This window comes from Cryptomeria japonica, chromosome 3, assembly GCF_030272615.1.
Source record: "Cryptomeria japonica chromosome 3, Sugi_1.0, whole genome shotgun sequence".
NCBI classification, from domain to species: domain Eukaryota; kingdom Viridiplantae; phylum Streptophyta; class Pinopsida; order Cupressales; family Cupressaceae; genus Cryptomeria; species Cryptomeria japonica.
Genome location: NC_081407.1, coordinates 425,521,328 through 425,538,825, shown reverse-complemented (window position 1 = coordinate 425,538,825; position 17,498 = coordinate 425,521,328). Strand labels below are relative to the sequence as shown.

At 35.1% G+C, this 17,498-nt stretch overlaps 1 protein-coding gene across 1 annotated transcript in view; it reads left to right on the top strand.

Moving 5' to 3' along the window:
• Positions 1-17,498, top strand: part of LOC131070429 (metal transporter Nramp3) — a 124,365-nt gene that overhangs the window by 82,793 nt on the left and 24,074 nt on the right. The gene's annotated exons all lie outside the window — the stretch shown is intronic.

Genomic DNA, 17,498 nt, shown 5'->3' with positions numbered 1-17,498 from the left:
AATGAATTGTATCCATCTTAGTTGGGTTATTCTAGACTCCAGAAAGATAATATGTTCAAATTAATTTTCAGAAAGTGGATTGGTCAAAGTGATCAAAATCAATGTAGATGTATAGGTCAATGGGAGAGAGATACCATAAAACTCTAGTACTATCAAACTAGAAACTTAGAAATTAAAACAGAAGGATAGACAGGCAGAAAGTGCAGAACCAAATGTTTCAAAATACCATTGTGGGAGGGACAATTATTTAAAATGTAGGTTAGAAGATGGCGAGTGCTATAACATTGAATGCAGATTGCTTTCCTTAAGTCATGCAACTATGTCAATTGAGCATAGTGCCAACATTGACTAGGAGATCAAAATTGCACGATGGATGTAGGTGATGGGAAACAATGATAAACTGAAAAAATAAGGTAAAAATGAATAATGCTTATTTGGATAATAGAGAATGCTATAAACTCATAGAATTTTTTTAAAAATCGTTTTAGCATTACAAACAACCAGAAAATGACACCTTGTGGGCAGGAAAGGACTGCTAGAACAAGTGTATTTATCACAGCCTTGTGGCCTAAGGCTTTTAGTGCCAAGATAAATGACTTGTTGCCATGGGGCAGATGTCTTGACAGTTAACACTAACTTATGGGATATTGATCTTGGTTACAGCGGATGCAAACACAAAAGGAAATATTGCTAGTGTTATCTTCTTACTAACTTGTTATGCAATTTAAATCAAAGGATGGGGTATACGATTTTGCTTTGCTCTTATCCCATTGAATGTATTGGGATATGTGATAACCAACTAGGGCTCATATAATCAGATTCCTTATCAGAGTCATTTATTAGTCTCTAAGTATATTTATTGTAAGCTAGGTCAGTCTCATTGGGATTAGGGGATTAATATTGCCCAATGATGCCTATAAATAGGAGGTAGTGAGTAGTTGTTGAGCATCATATTGCAATTTTTGTTCTCATTTTAATACTTTTGGGGGTTGCCTCTTGAGTGGTTTATTCTAATCAAGCATTTGCAGCTCCTTTCTCTTATATTCTTCTCTTGTACTAAGTAATTTCATTACAAGTGGTATTTGGCACCTTGAAGAAGACAAAAAGGGGATTTTTTGGGTTTAGTAGATCATGTTGTCAAGGGCATATCTCTCATAAATTCACAATAGTGATTTGAAAAAATAAAAATAAAATGGAGTGATTAAGGACACAACAAAGAAGATACATTATAGATTTGGGGAAATTTGAAGTTGATTTGAAGGAGTTATTGTGAAATTTTACTTGCTTTAGACATTTTGGTTGTTTTTTCACAAAGGCAAGGATTAGACTGAGTTACAATAAAAATTACAGCAAATTTGGATTTTTTTAGGAAAAAAAGGTGACATCGTGGCAAGGGCTTAAGCTACAAGCAAGGGAAAGAATCTAGTTACATTAAGTAATAAAAGAGTTGTTCATAGATCTAAGGCTACATTGAATGTAGCAACCACCAAATTCATAGAATTTTTTTTGGTAATAGCTTCCAAGTTAGATCAAATCCAAAAACTGCTCAAGAAAGATTTTACAAAATTTGAGGAAAATTTATTTTCTCTAGAGACTCCACCATCACCACCAAGATTTCACATGGTGGAAGATCACATTCTACATCAAAAGTAAGTAGTTTCTTCTTGGAAAGTGAATTTTACAATGGCACCAAACCAACGAAACAACAAGATGACAAGCATCATAGTGAAATGAATTTTGAAGTAGGAGATTGAGTTTTTCTAAGGTGCAACCATATGAGCTAATTGCTCTAAAGCAAAAAAATAAGGATGATAAGATTTTATGCACTTATAATGCTTCTTATCAAATTTTGTAGAAGATTGGCAATGTTGCATACAAGCTTATCACCTATAGGCAACTTCCAGATGACTTGTGTGTGTGTGTGTGTGTATGATTTTTTCAAAATATACTAATATATTATAGAGAAAGAGGGAAAGAGAGAGACATGTCAATAACTAATAACAACAAACAATATCATTTGTAAATAAGTCTTGAAGGTAGTAGTACAACAGCATAATAAATTTCAATAAAGCATTATAATAGCAGTCTCAAACATTCAAAAACCATGGTCTATCAATACCCAAAAGTCTCAAACATGTACCCAAAAGTCTCAAACAACAAAATACAACAGTCAATGAAACTAAGCCTCATTCAAGCTATCAATATACAAAGACTTAGAACCATCTGAATCACTATCACCCTCTAGTAGAAGTGGATCATCCAATGCTAGCCTGACCAGTCATAGTTGTTGGGTTACTCTTTTGTTTTGATTTAACTCTTTATGTCATTTTAGGATTCCTTTGTGGTTTGAAAGTTCTTGTGGCCCCCCTACACCAATAGAAGCAAAGGAAATTTAAAAGAACTATTTCTTTTAGTTTTTGTAAGCCTAGAATCATTCCCAACCACGGGGGATGGCTAGCCGTTTCGAGGACGAGGGGATGCCAAGGGGATGACCCCTTGCTGTCTCGGGGACAATGAAATGTCCCCAAATGGTTGGGGATGTTTCTTGGTTTTTTCATTTTTGGTCAAGTGGTGATGGCAAGGGGAGATACCCTTGGTGTCCCCCCAACTCCAAAACAACAAGGGACAGGGATGTTGGGCTTGGAGCAGGGGACACATCCCCGTGTAACATAGCTTGTAGTAGTATGTTGTGTGCTTGTAGTAGCTTGCTGCACACTTGTAGGCAACTTGTAGTATCCTATTGCACACATGTAGCAACTTTTATTAACCTATAGAACTGTTGGGAGTAGCCTAAAAGTGACTCCAGCTTGTGACCACTTGTAGAATCTTTTCAATCCAAACTACTCAACCAACCAATTTCGTATCACTTATGGGTCACTCCAAAATTATAGGAAACCCAACTAGTTAGCACTTTTTAGCCCAATTAAGTTTAGACTACTTGAAAAGACACTCTATGGTACAATCCAAGTCCCTTTCAAGCCAAACTATGCCTATGAACTACTATGTTATCATTCTTAGTTCCAAGTTCCAACACTAGCAATACATTTCGGACACTTTACCTTCTTGCACTCAACATTAGCTAAGAATTTTTTTAGACTTTTGTTAAGAAGGCCGATGCAACCAAAGTTTCAAGAAATAGGATGCTTTTAGTTTTCTTCCTATGGTTTTGTGAATTCTCTATTATCTTTGTATGCCTCTAAATGCGACTTGTTAAACCCTTTTTCTTACATGACTTACAAAAGAGTGCTTGACTGCTTGTTTTCCATCTGTTAGCTAAAATGGCCTTGTAACATAACCAACCTCAATGTGTGGATTGGATTCTACATGGCTTCCCTAAGCTTGTATATTAGAATGCCACATCTTGGTGTCATGCTTTGATTTTTGCGGTTTTGTGAGGGTTCACTTTGTCTTGATAAATATAGGGATTTGTCTTAGCCTATATGTCCTACACAATGCCAATGTCACAACCAATGGTTTTCATGGTAATGTTGAAGACAACTCAAGCTCCCAAATTCACACAATTGAAATTACACACCAAAACTCATAGGACATACTTTCAACCAAACATAACTAATCAACTTTGCATACTAAACAAAACAAAGGAAAATGAAAGAACTCTTCTTGGGTGAAGCAAGATTGCTCTTACATCAAACACCTTAGGTGAAATATTTGTGAGCTTGGTGCTCACATAATGAACTGAATAAACAAGTAATTTGACCACCCAAGATGGCTTCAACTTTAGCAATCCATGAATAATATTTTAGCCTTTTACCCCTCTAGAGAATGAGATACTATTTGTACTCAATTTGGTATGTATTCTTACCAATTCTCACATCAAGGTTCTACACTATTTCATATTTTCTACTTTTCAAGTATATACATTTTCTAGTCAACGCTTGCTTGTGGTTGTATTCTTCTTTAGCTATATCATTTTTCCTAGGAAAGGAATAAAGATTAGACACTTTAAATATCAAGTAGATATCCAATGGTTCTAGCAACTTGATTTCATACACATTTTTAGAAAATATGTAGAAAATTTTGCATGGCCTAATTTTCTTGGGTTTCAACTTATTATATGTTCCATTAGGGAACCACTCTTTCCTCAAGCTTGCCATTAATAACCCCTCAAGTAAGTTTTCTCTCTTTTTTATTCATGTCTACATGTACCTTGTATTTGGCACTACTTGCCTCCAATTGCCTTTTGACTTCCACATGCACCTTCTACATATGTTGGGCAAAGCTTTCAACATTTGTGCTATAGTGCCTTTTTCCTTCCAGATGCCCCTTGACGATCCTCCCACCAAACATCTTAGTAAGTTGCCAAGGTTCCTATCACAACCTTTGTTTTCCCATGTAGTTGTAGAATCATTTGTTGAACTTATTTCATAGCTTTTACCAAAAAGGTTTGAGGAACTTCATCCTTGAGGTAATGCTCTATGATAATCCATGCACTTGCACCACCTTGTTGATGAACAAATTCATCATTTTTGATACACCGCTCATTATTTTGCAAGGAATGGCACTGTCTTTGAAACCTTGTCAACAACCACAAAGATTGAGCCATTAACTCTATTATTTAGGAATACATGGACAAATTCCATTGACAAGTCTTCCCATGATCTATTTGGCATAGGAAGTTGTGTGTACAACATTGTGTTTTGTACCACTCTAGCAATTTGGTACATTTGACATCTTGCTACCAACTTACATGTGTTTATGCAATTTAGCCCAATAATACCTCTCCTTTAGCATGGATTGCATCATATCAACTTTGAAGAGGCCTCCTACTATGTCATTGCACAATTCTTTAATGAATTTCTCTCTCATTAAACTTTGTAGGATACATAATTGTCTAGTAGTCCATGTGTGCATACCACCTTTTTGAATAAAAAATTTTCCACCTTTGATGCATCACTCATTCTTGCAAGGAATGAAATGCACTATCTTTGAATACTTGTCAACAACCACAAAATTTGAGTCATTTCCTTTGTGTCTATGGTAGTCTATGGATATAGTCCGTGAATAAATCATCTCCCATGGTCTTTTTGGTCACTCCCTTAGCAATATCGCATGTTCAACATATCTCCACAAACTTATACATTTTTTTTTTTGCAATTCTAGCTAGTAATACCTCTACTCTAGCAAGACTTACATCTTATCTATTCCAAAGTGGCCTCCTAATCTGCCACTATGCAACTCTTTGATGAGGTTCTCCTTCATCAAACTTAGTGGGATGCATTATTATCGTCTTTAAAACAAGTACGCCTCTAATGCCAATTAATCTACAAATGCACTTTGTCTCAAACCTATGGCTCCATACATTTAGGAAATTAGGATAAACCTATTGGCAGTGGGCCAATGTCCCTCGCGGGGATTCGCGACATGGTTTAATAGCCTCCTGTGGATTCTATAAGTCTAGTGGTTGTATCGGGCATTGACAAGTCGATCTTTTGGTGCAACGGCAACCCTAGCTTGTAACAAGTGGTATCAGAGCTTGGTCACAGGTTCGAATCACGCAGGCCGTGGTGTGTGATGCTGGGAGGGGGATTGTTGGCAGTGGGCTAGCATCCCTCACGAGGATTCGCAACATGGTTTAATAGCCTCCTGTGGATTGTATAAGTCTAGTGGTTGTATCGGGCATTGACAGGTCGATCTTTTGGTGCAACAACAACCCTAGCTTGTAAGAATACCACCTACAAATTCTTCGTCCCCTCCATGACCACTTCAACTATCATCATGGAGAACACTTGCCTTCTACTTTATGTATTTGTAACTTGATTTGACTTGATAGACCTTTTTTTTCAATACACAAGAACAACCTTGCAGGTGCTCTACTCACTTCATATGTTTCTAGTTCAACTGTTTTTGGCTATTGATTTAGTTCCAAGCTCAATAGTTCATGTAAAGAACAAATTCCTTGGGCAATAGATAATTGCTCCATTTTATTTCAATACACAAGAACAACCTTGCAGGTGCTCTACTCACTTCATATGTTTCTAGTTCAACTGTTTTTGGCTATTGATTTAGTTCCAAGCTCAATAGTTCATGTAAAGAACAAATTCCTTGGGCAATAGATAATTGCTCCATTTTTGCAAAGCTTGAATAATGACACAAAACTCTTGGTTCATACACCAAGGACTTCCTTGATCAATAAAATGGATTGTTGATGTTGCAAGAGACACAAAAGTTGTCACATCCAATCAAGAATTGCAAATGCTCATTTTATTGCTGAAAGATAGTTTTATAGGCAACAACTATTCTTCATGTTGAAGATGATCTTGGGGCAGTCTAAAACATCCTTGTGAAGTTATTTTTGAGAGTAGATGAGATGATGAAGAATTATAGAGATGTAGGAAAAAATGTTGGCTTGGAGTAGATAAGTTGTGAAACTACCTTGTTGGTTTTGTAGGTGTCACTATTGGTTCCCAAGAGTTTGTGGGTGTCCTTATTGATTAGAAACAATCTTGAGATTGAAATTAAGGATTAGTAGAAAACATGTCTTTCTACAAATGGTTTTACCATTGTCAATTGTTGGTTAGTGGCAATTTCACTTGGTGTGTGTGGGGCAAATATTCTTGGTTACATGTCAACTCCTTGGAGAAAAACCGCCTAGGCTTGTGACATAAAACCAAAAGAAAAAGGCATTAGAAGGACTGGCACATTCTGGTTTCTTCTAGTTTTAGAGGAGATTTATGATTTGCATCAATTGGAAACACCTTTGAAGAGTTGAAGCATATATTTATATATGGAAGCTTGGTCGTAAGAGCCATGTGCTCATTTTGTTATCATTGTGACATGCACATGTATTCCTCCCTTGCCCCAAGAGTAAGCCCATCGGTCGTCAAAATTCATGAAAACAATTAATTTTTGAAAATTTATGTGAAATGATGTATAGATGTGTTGGATATTAGAGTTGTCGAAATGTGTTGTTGTCATTGAGGTCAACATATTCCTATGTTGCAAGGGAGTTGTTTTGGTGATCTGTTGTAGATGTGCTGATGCAGATTAATGGGTTTTGAGATACTTATCTTTAGTTGATTGAGTTTCATGATGCTATGTGATGATCTGATCGAGTTATGTGATCCTGTGTGATGGTTTTTTTGTTGGTTTTGTATTGCAGAGTTGTGGTATTTGATCCATATTGCTCCAGAATGATTATATCTTGAGATGCGGATTTTGGAGAGTGTTTGGGACGTTCATATGTGTCCTCTGATCAGATGGTTCATGATTTGGAACTTCGCAAGAGTATGTGAGCTCCGATGATGAAATATGATGATTCTTGTTATCCGAGTTGTTGTGGTGGAATTCATGTTGCTTGTTGATGTTCTTTGATCGTGTTTTATGCGTTTTGGTGGTCTGCGTTGATCGTGGTGCACGTTATTGAAGATTTTATTGGTCCGGTGGTATTCTTCGTGTTATGCGACATATTTGGTGGTGTAGCATGTTGCGGATGATCTTGGCGAATTATTTGGTGGTGTTCCATGTTCAAGGATTTGATTTATGCCCATGCTATGTCCTTGCTGACATTGTATTGGTTTGGTTATGGATTTATGTATCGTGTGATGTAATTTTGTAATTAGGTCTTATGTGTTGAGCCGACCTTGAGGTTAAGGTTGATGATTTGTATAAATAAGCATTGTAATCATGTAAGTTGTGTGTTTGCGAGTGTCTGCGGTTGGATCTATGATCTGTGAAGAATATTGTATATGCCAATAAACGAATTTATCTTTCGGTAGTGGTGAAGAGCATGTTGTTTGAAAATTTTGTACACTTGGGGAATGTGCAAAACTGTGGTTTCAGCCACGGTGTGAGAGTATGATACTCTCCTAATTTAGGGAAGGCTACCCCTATCTACAAACTAAACTAATCTAATATGGGTGAGACAACAGTCTTTCTTCTTCTTTCAAGAAAAACTATACTCTTTTCTCTTCACAGAAAAGTAATAGCAATTGGAAATAAATAACAACAGAAATGACACTTTTTTGTAGGATTTGGAACATAAAGGGAAGCGAAGTTTCCATGAAAGCACAAAGACCTCCGTCACGGGAAAACAAAAATAAAGCTCAAAGTCTTCAACTATCTATTCTACTATCAACCTTTTTAGATGATTTTCTGGTAACCAAGTACAATATGTAGCAACTCAAAGTCTAACTACATGATGCACCTCTTATGCACAAACATAGAAAATAAAAACAGCACAAAGTCTACAAGTTACCCCCTTTGCTTGAGCTTTCTACACTAGCTTCAAATGTGACAAACAACTCAAAGTCTACAATATCAAATCTTAAAACCAATCTAAAACTCCAAACACAATAAGCAGCTCAAAGCCTACAAGATTGCATTTAAATCCCTCTTGAACAATAGAACAAAGATCACAATCAACTCCAGAAAATGTCGTCACATAACAACTTGAATTGGCACAAAGTCTCAACACAACTTGTCTCTTTATTGAAAGCAATTTGATTTACATCTAAGCTCAAAGTCTTAGAGTGCACATACAAACTAGTAGAATTTTGTTGCATTGCCAAAAGATATCAATTACAATAGATACCCTCAAGTATTTATAGGAGAGGATCTTTGATAAAAAGGTGGGAGGATCCTAACTAACTTGAGAAATTCTCTCAACCACCATAACTTATTCCAACTATAGTCCTAATCTAACTCAACTTGTAGTTTCTTTACATGTAATTACATTTTACAAAAATGCAAGTAAAAGTGACACTTGCAATTACAATTTTTGTTTTTACATGTAATTTGTCAAAACAAAATTACAAATACACAATTGAAAATTTGAAACTATTCTATGTGTCCGAAGACACGATTCTAACTACATCATCCTCTGTTTTGAAAATCTTCATGCTGCTTCAAGATGCTAGAACTCGAAGTATTCAGGATTGGTGAAGACATCTCAAACCGAAACGGGAATTTGCATCCTTAATGATCTTTGTGTCTTTCGCCAACAAACTTCAATCTTATCTTCTTGCTTAGGGTAGTATTGGCTTTTCAAGAGAGAAGTTCTTTGCAAGGCTGAAGTAAGAAGCCTATCTCTATCTTGAAAGCATTCTATGCTCTCAATCATTCACATCACTTATCCATCTCCTTGCGTTGCTCCATCATGTTGTTGTTCTCTCTTTGTATCATCCTCCAATCTTGGAATCTACTTGCAAAATAAGTCCCATGCCTTAATTTACTGATATTGTAGGTCCTGTGTGCAAACAGGATTGACATGGGTGAGACAAAGGGACTGCAAAAATGGGCTCACAAGTGAATTTTGGGTTTTGAGGACTGCATTACATGTGTAAAAAAACAAGAGCATTAACTTGCAATTGTGGAGAACAAACATGCAACTTCATGTGTAATGGGTAACTACAAGTTTTCACTTGTAATTGGATCTTTAAGACTCATTTTCAAGTGTTTTTGAGTTAAGTCACCAGGTTTGGCCGAATTTCTTCCTTGAAGTTCGAAATTCGCCGAACTTAAAATAGTTTATAAAATCCGTCAAAAATTGGGTCAAATTCATACCAAAAAATAGGGATAACGTGTTTGCCGAAAAGTTTTTTTTTCCTTACGTTTTTTAGGGTTTCATCAAGTTTTTTTAATAAATACGGCAACAAACATAGCAAAGTTTAGGTCGATTTGCTTGATTTGCAATCATTTTTTTTGCAGTCGCAAACGCATCAGTTCCAGTCGCCTGACCTTGGACCGCCATTGCAGACCGACAACATCGACCTTCGACTGCCGTTGCAGAAGCTCCGGAAGCTTCTGTCGAAGCTCGAGTTGTTGCCTCTGCCTCTGCCGTCAGTCCGTCCTCGACCTGCACAAGTAGGCTTCTCATGTATTTTTTTTTAAAAAAATTAGGTTTAATAATATATTATTATACAATATAATATTATAAAATACACATAATAGGCTTCTCGTGTATTTATAATGTTTATTTTTTAGTTTTTAATTTAATACACATAATATAAATATAATGTTGTTTATTATTATATAATTTATATTAGTAAATTTTTATTATATTGTTTAATATTATATTATTTTATTTTAGTTTTTTATTTGTTTGGTAAAGTTAAAAAAAATTAATACATTTTTTATATTTAAAAAAAAAAATGGTAGTGTAGTAATTTTATAAAGTTTAATAACCAAAAATAAAAACTAGTATTTTTTTATTTTTTTGTTAAAAAATGAATATACTAAATTATTAATAAACGTTTTATTAAACTTTAGTATTTTTATTTTGAAATAAATGTAATGTTTATTTTGTTTTTTAATTTAAAACTAAAAATGTATTAAATTTTTGTTTTTATGTTTATTAAACAAGAATAGTATTTATTTTGTTTTTGAAAGGTTCAAGCCGAATTTTATACTGTGTTTTTAAGAGGTCATTTGTGAAATTGTTAAAACTTAAAAGTATTTCTATTTTGAAAGGTTGAAATAAATGTAGTGTTTATTTTGTTTTTTAATTTTTATTTCCAAACATGCAGGTTTTCATTTAATGGCTCCTCCTAAATCAACTTCTGAGGCATGGAAGCATGTGACCCGAAATGGAACTCACATCAAATTTAACCTATGTGAGGGAACTATAATTGGAACTTTAACAAGGCTTAGGGACCACTTCCTTGCTAATACAGGGGGTCCAGGTGGAGGTGTCAAGCATGTAAAGGTGCGACTCCAGAACTTAAAGCTATTCTAGAGAAAGAGTTGGCTGCTTCAATGGTAGGCAAAATGAAGAAGGCACAAAAGAAACAGAGAATTGAAGGAGATATATCTAGATTCACATCTATCATGTCTTCCTCTTATGTGCAATCCAAACCGGTGACGGTATCAAAAGAGAGTGGAACACTAAACAACTTTTGGAAACCAGTAGAGAAACAACAGGTGGATGATGCAGTTGCTGATTTGTTTTACACAAGTGCTATTCCATTCAATGTTGTGAGAAATCCACATTTTCGTAATGCAGTTCACAAAATTGCAGAGCTTGGCAAAGGGTACACACCCCCAGGTTCAGAGGCTATCAGGACAACTCTTTTGCAGAGGTCAAAAGATAGAGTGACTGAGAAATTAGCTGATGTCAAAGCCACTTGGAAGGAAACAGGTTGCACTATATTGAGTGATGGATGGTCAGTTATGTGTCAAAGGCTATTGATTAATGTTTTGGTGTCTTGTCCTGAAAGTTTTGTGTTTTTGAAAGTCATTGACACCATGAACTACAAGAAAACTTCAGATTATATTTTTCAAATATTAGAGGAAGCCATTCTTGAAGTAGGGGTGGAAAATGTGGTTCAAGTGGTAACTGATAGTGCAGCAAATTTTGTGGGAGATGGGAAGTTGATTGTAGAGAAGTACCCACATATATATTGGAGCCCATGTGCAACCCATTGTCTCGATTTGTTGCTTCATGATTTGGCTAAATTCCCATGGGTAAATGAAGCTATTCATAGAGGGAGACCAATTGCAAATTTCATACGGAATCATCGTCTCACATTAAGTATTTATAGGCAGCATGCATCAAAAGAATTGTTGAGGCCTTGTGAAACAAGATTTGCTTCATATTATATCACTTTGAAAAGAGTGGTTGAAGAAAAAGTAGCTTTGAGATCTGTTATTTGTTCCAATCAGTGGGAAAGTTCAGTGCTTTCTAAAGGCCCTAAGGGGAAGAACATAGAGCAAATCATCCTAAACAACAATTTATGGGAAAGTGCAGTAAAAGTTTTGCTTGTATGTGAACCAATTGTTGAAATGCTTTGTATGGTTGATGGTGACACTCCTTGCCTTGGCATGCTTTATGAAAGCATGGACCGGTGTAAGGAATCTATTCAAAAAACACTAAATAATGAAGAAGCAAAATATATGCAGATATGGGAGACAGTTGATTGCAAATGGAAAATGATGCACACACCTTCACATGCAACAACTTGCTTTTCGGAGCCTAAGTTGTTTGCTATTGATAGAAGGGGTGATAATGAAATCATGGCAGGTATGTACCAGATCCAGAAATTGCAGCACTAATCAGAGATCAAAGTTGGTAATACAAAAGAGGAGAAGGAATGTTTGGAGGGGCAGAAGCCAAATATGATTCGCCACGTGGGCCTGGATATAGATGGTGGATCGCTTATGGATCATCAGCTCCTGAACTGCAAGAGTTTGCTATTCGAATTTTGAGTCAGGGAGCAAGTTCATCAACTTGTGAGAGGAACTGGATGCTTTGACCACATCCATTCCAAAAAGAGGAACAAATTGTTGACTGGAAAGTTGGGAGATCTTGTCTATGTTCGTAGCAATTTGAAATTTCTGATGAACAAATCAACAAAGAACACTTCTTTAGAACAAACTCTTGAAGGCATAGCAATGCCAGATGCAAATGAGCCTGACTTTGCAGATGATGAACTGAGTAGTGATACAGATGATGATGATTTGGCATCCCAGCCAAGTGCTCTTGATGACTTAGAGTTATTTTAAAGTTCTAAAGTCTTTGACTGTTATTGTACCTTTTTGACAAAAGAACATCTTTGCAATCATGAAAGCATATGTTTCCTATGGTTTATATTTTATAAATGTGTCATCTTTTTGTAATGATTTCAAATCTATTTATTAATGTTAAACTATTTAGGCAATTTTATAGATATATTACATATATTTATTAAAAATTAAAAAAAATTACATATGGCGAATTTAATTCCAATTTTATACATTTCAAATTTTTTCCTCATTGAACTTCATTCGAATTTCAAAGTTGTCGAACTTCGAATTCGAACCTGGTGACTTAGTTTTTGAGTGCATTTTGGACCAATTTCGGGTTCTGGAAGGCTAGCTGCAAGTAAGAGAACATTACAACTTGCACTTGTAATCGGGTTTTAAAATTTTGATTGCAAGTAAATAGGAAATATTTGCAAGAGGGGAAAATCATACAAATTTACAAATTGCATTCGAAGAACAAAACGATTTGGGAAGATCCAAAAAGCTCTATAAATAGACACGTTGAAAACCCTTGGCAGCCAAAAACGGATTTTGATTCAACCTCCTCCAAAAACGGCATGAAGAGGAGAGAAGCAAAACGCATAAAGAGCTTTCACTCTCAACATTTGAAAGGAGAAGCAAAAACACCCAGCCAAAACACATTGCAAGAGGGATTCAAATGAACCAGCAAACACATTGAATGAAGGATTCAAAACGTGGCAAAAACACCCAACAAATGGAGGAGCAATAATCTCCCACATCTCCTACATTCAATGCCCAACTCCTTGCGAACCGGATTCAAAGGAAAAAGCCACAAAAAACAGATTCTTGGAAGCAAGAATGCAGTTCGGGTTCTTCACCTTCAACTCCAAGTAAAAATGCCCTTCAAAAAGATGCAATCGGGTTTCTAAATCCCTTTTGCAAGTTAAAAATAACATTACTTTTCCTTCATTTGTGCAAATTCGGATTTCCAGGAGAAATAAGCACAAAAAGAAAGAACAAAATGACTCGTAATAGGGAAATAAAATCCCTATTACAACTAAAACAATAAAACATAAAAACTTGTAATAGGGAAATAAAATCCCTATTACAACTTAAAAACATAAAAAAATATAAAGACTTGTCATAGGGAAATAAAATTTCTATTATAACTTAAAAGCACAAAGTAGGAACTTTTATAAGAACTTACAAGTTTAATGAAAATTTGTAATTTCCAAAAAGTTCCTACAAACAACTTAAAAGACAAAAAGGGAAATGGAAAATAAAAAGCAAGTTACAAGTTACAAGTCTTTTATAAAGTTCACTTGTAATTGCTTGAAATAAACCCTACAACACAGAAACAAAAGAAAACTCCTAACTTACAAAAGAAGGAAAATTTCCCACTTGCAGTCAGGAGGAAAAAATCCAATTTTGAAGAAAAGACATAGCAAACGAACTCGAAACGCAATGAAATTTGAAACAAGGATCAAGGATGAACCGAAGATTAGACTAGTTTAGAAAGGAGCAATAATTTTGCCTCGAAAAGTGTGCCTTAAGAGTAAAATCTTCAGATTGCAATGACTGCTTTAAAACCCGAAATAGCACAAAAAGCTAGGAAAATGAAGGCCAAAACTTACCAAAACTTGGACAATTATGGAAAAGAGACCCCCTAATGATTTGACACTAACAAATGTGAGTTTTGCATCTCGTAAAAAGTGCCTTGGAGACAAAAATGACACATTTTAAGCAAAAAGTTGTAGGGGTTGTCACATTTTTGAAAATTCAAAAATGAGGACAACAAAGCAAAGAAGTGTTATTGTGCAGATAGTGTGCTTAATCAGGCATTTGGAGATGCTATTCTTTTAGTTCATGTAATCCAGATTGTTGTCCAATCTTTGTAAGGCAGTGAGCCTTCCTAGGGTTGTTGCCCTTTGTTGTTTTGAGCAGTGAGCTCTAGGCATTGTGCTTGAATGCATGTGCAATCCCCATTGTAATATTTACACATACTACTGCAGAGTATCATCATATTGTGGGTAGGTTCCCATCGTGGTTTTTCCCTTGACCAGGTTTTCCACGTCAAAAATCCATGTGTTGTGTGTTGTTGATGTGGTGTTCATTTCTGCTATTGCTATTCTTGATTAGATCTAAAGTTAAGGTTAATTTGGTTGAGTTTGTTGAAAACTGATTTCCCCCACCCCCCCCCCCCCTCTCAGTTTTCCTGTTGCCTTGCTGCTAACAAGATGTCCATTTAAGCATGAAAGAAAAATTGGAGTGAATGGAGAACTTGTAGGAACTTAATCATTGGTCTTTTCAAATGGTCTCTAATGTGATAAGACTTTTAGATTGATTCAATTTCCATCATTTGAAGTTTCAAACTCAATCTAAGCCAATAAAGATGGAATTCTCAAACTTTACAAGGGAATGACTATTGAAAATTCAAAGGATACAAAGAACTGATTCTAATACATGTTTGTTAGTAGCACTTATAATAACTGTAGACGTATAAAAATGACCACTTTCTTAAGTGAATATTTATTATTCATTTTAACCTTATTCTTCCATTTAATTAAATTTTATTTAATTAAATCATTCACATTCATCTATCCGATTAAATAAGTTATTCAATTTATTTAATTAAATTCACCTAAGCCTTTTCTATCCCTTTAATTAAATAAATCACTTTATTTAATTAATCCCCCTTTCTTCCCTTTTTAATTAAATTTACATTTAATTAGATTGTTCATTGCAAATAAATAAATCTAATTTATTTATTTAAATTCCCCACTTGTATTTATGCAAGTTGCTTCTATTTTAGTTGAAATAAAGTAATTTATTTTAATTAAAATTACCCTCCATCCACTTGCATTCTCCTACATCTCCCACTTGCCTCTCTAAACCCCCATCTAGAATTAAATAAATCACTTTATTTAATTAATCCCCCTTTCTTCCCTTTTTAATTAAATTTACATTTAATTAGATTGGTCATTGCAAATAAATAAATCTAATTTATTTATTTAAATCCCCCACTTGTATTTATGCAAGTTGCTTCTATTTTAGTTGAAATAAAGTAATTTATTTTAATTAAAATTACCCTCCATCCACTTGCATTCTCCTACATCTCCCACTTGCCTCTCTAAACCCCCTTCTAGATTCTTCTAATCCCTTCCAATTTAGCCTAACCAATCCCCTATATATTGTCACATCCCTAAGCAAAGGGAAGTCACTTCTCAAACCCTCAAAGTCTTTGAAAACCATTAAAGGCTTTATGTCTTCAACAAGTTAACCTTGAAAGTCTTTTAAACCATTAATGGTTAACTCAACCTTCTTGTATGATTAGAGACTTTCTCTCTAACTCAACCCTCATCTAACCCCAGGGTCTCATCAAGCATTCATTGCTTTGACTATGGTTATTCCTTTAACCCTTGCACAAGAGTTTATCCTTTGGGTAAAAGCTTTATCCAATGGATAACCCTAACCTAACCTTAACCCTTGCCCCTTAGGGTAACCATAAGGCCTTCTCAAGCATTTAATGCTTCTTACATCTCCTCTCAAGCAGTCTTATGTTGACAATTGTCACCATTTCATTGGTAAGAATTGTAAACATGGATTGATAACTTTCAATCCTGACCCTTGATAGGATCATCCAATCTTGACCATTCATTGCCCTGTTTTTCCTATAAATAGAGCTCTCATTCCTCCATTTTCATATCCAAATCTTTAGTATCAAACTTATAGACATTTTACTAAGCAGCTAATCTAAATCATTTTTAATCAAGCATTTAGCCTCTCTTTGATAGAAGTAATCTTCATAGCATCTTAAATAGGCATTTGCATTATCACATAATAATCATGGTAGACTAGCATAGCATGCTAGGATAGTTGTTTTACTAACCATTTCATCTTGTTATCATATCCATGCTAGTTTAAATCATGTTAGACTTAATATCATGCATAACTAGGAATGCATCCATGCTAGATTGATCAATATCCCTCGTTTTCATGATTGTCATACCTAAGTCACTTTGCTCAGTGATTTGAGAGCAAAGGCATTCGCTTGAGGGGTCTTGTAAGATAGAAAACAATGGAACATCCCTTGGGAAGTTGAGTTATTCAATATAACTCCATAACTTGCACTAAGAGTCCCATTGGTGTGTGGACTAGTTTGAAATCACATTTTCCATTTCATCCCCCCACTTTTCCCGCACAAAATAACCAATCGAGTACTCACTCAACATTAGACAGTTTTTGTTTATGCAACCACTTCATTTGTTTCAACAACATTTTGGTTCAAGTTTCGAAGTTTACTGATCAAATTGAAATCAACTACAGAAGAGCCTTATCAAATTTCTATTCCTACTATCCAATATATTCTCTACCACCAATGCAAAGTTGGCAGTTACAAATGAAGTACCCAAAGGCAAAATTCAACTTGGCAACTTGTGTTTGACTACCGGTTTAAAGGTGTTACTTTGGCACTGATCAAGGCCGTTATCGGCCACCTTGCCCGACTTAATAAGTCATGCCAATCTATTGAAGTGGAGTTGGCTATGTCTATTTGACTATCGAAAGGCAAAGACAAATGTAATATAGGCATCTTCTAATGACTATCCAACTTAATAATATGTATTTCATCGTCGATTTTGAAGTTAATAAGCAGTTTTGAAATGTCGATTCTGAAGTTCATGTAAAAGTATTGCGTAAAGAAGCCATTGCATGAATTTTGGATTATGTCAGGTATTCTTGCGTGTATGCAAAACATGGCAAAGTTGTGTTGTGATTGTGGGATATTCACACTTTGAAATATCGAAAGTCTTTTGAATCTCTTGATGAAATGCAATGGGTAGGAATAAAGCTAAGTTTCATGGTTTTATGATTGTCATTCTCACTTGCGTTGAAATAAGGATCTTGAAGCAACATACGAATGCCTACTTTAGTGTGTCGAAACAGATTCTTATATAGAATGTTATGGTGGAAACGTCCTACAAAGTTGCATGTGAAGCATAGGAACAAGGCACATGAATCATCATGAAATTCAATGATTACAACATATACACAAAATAGCT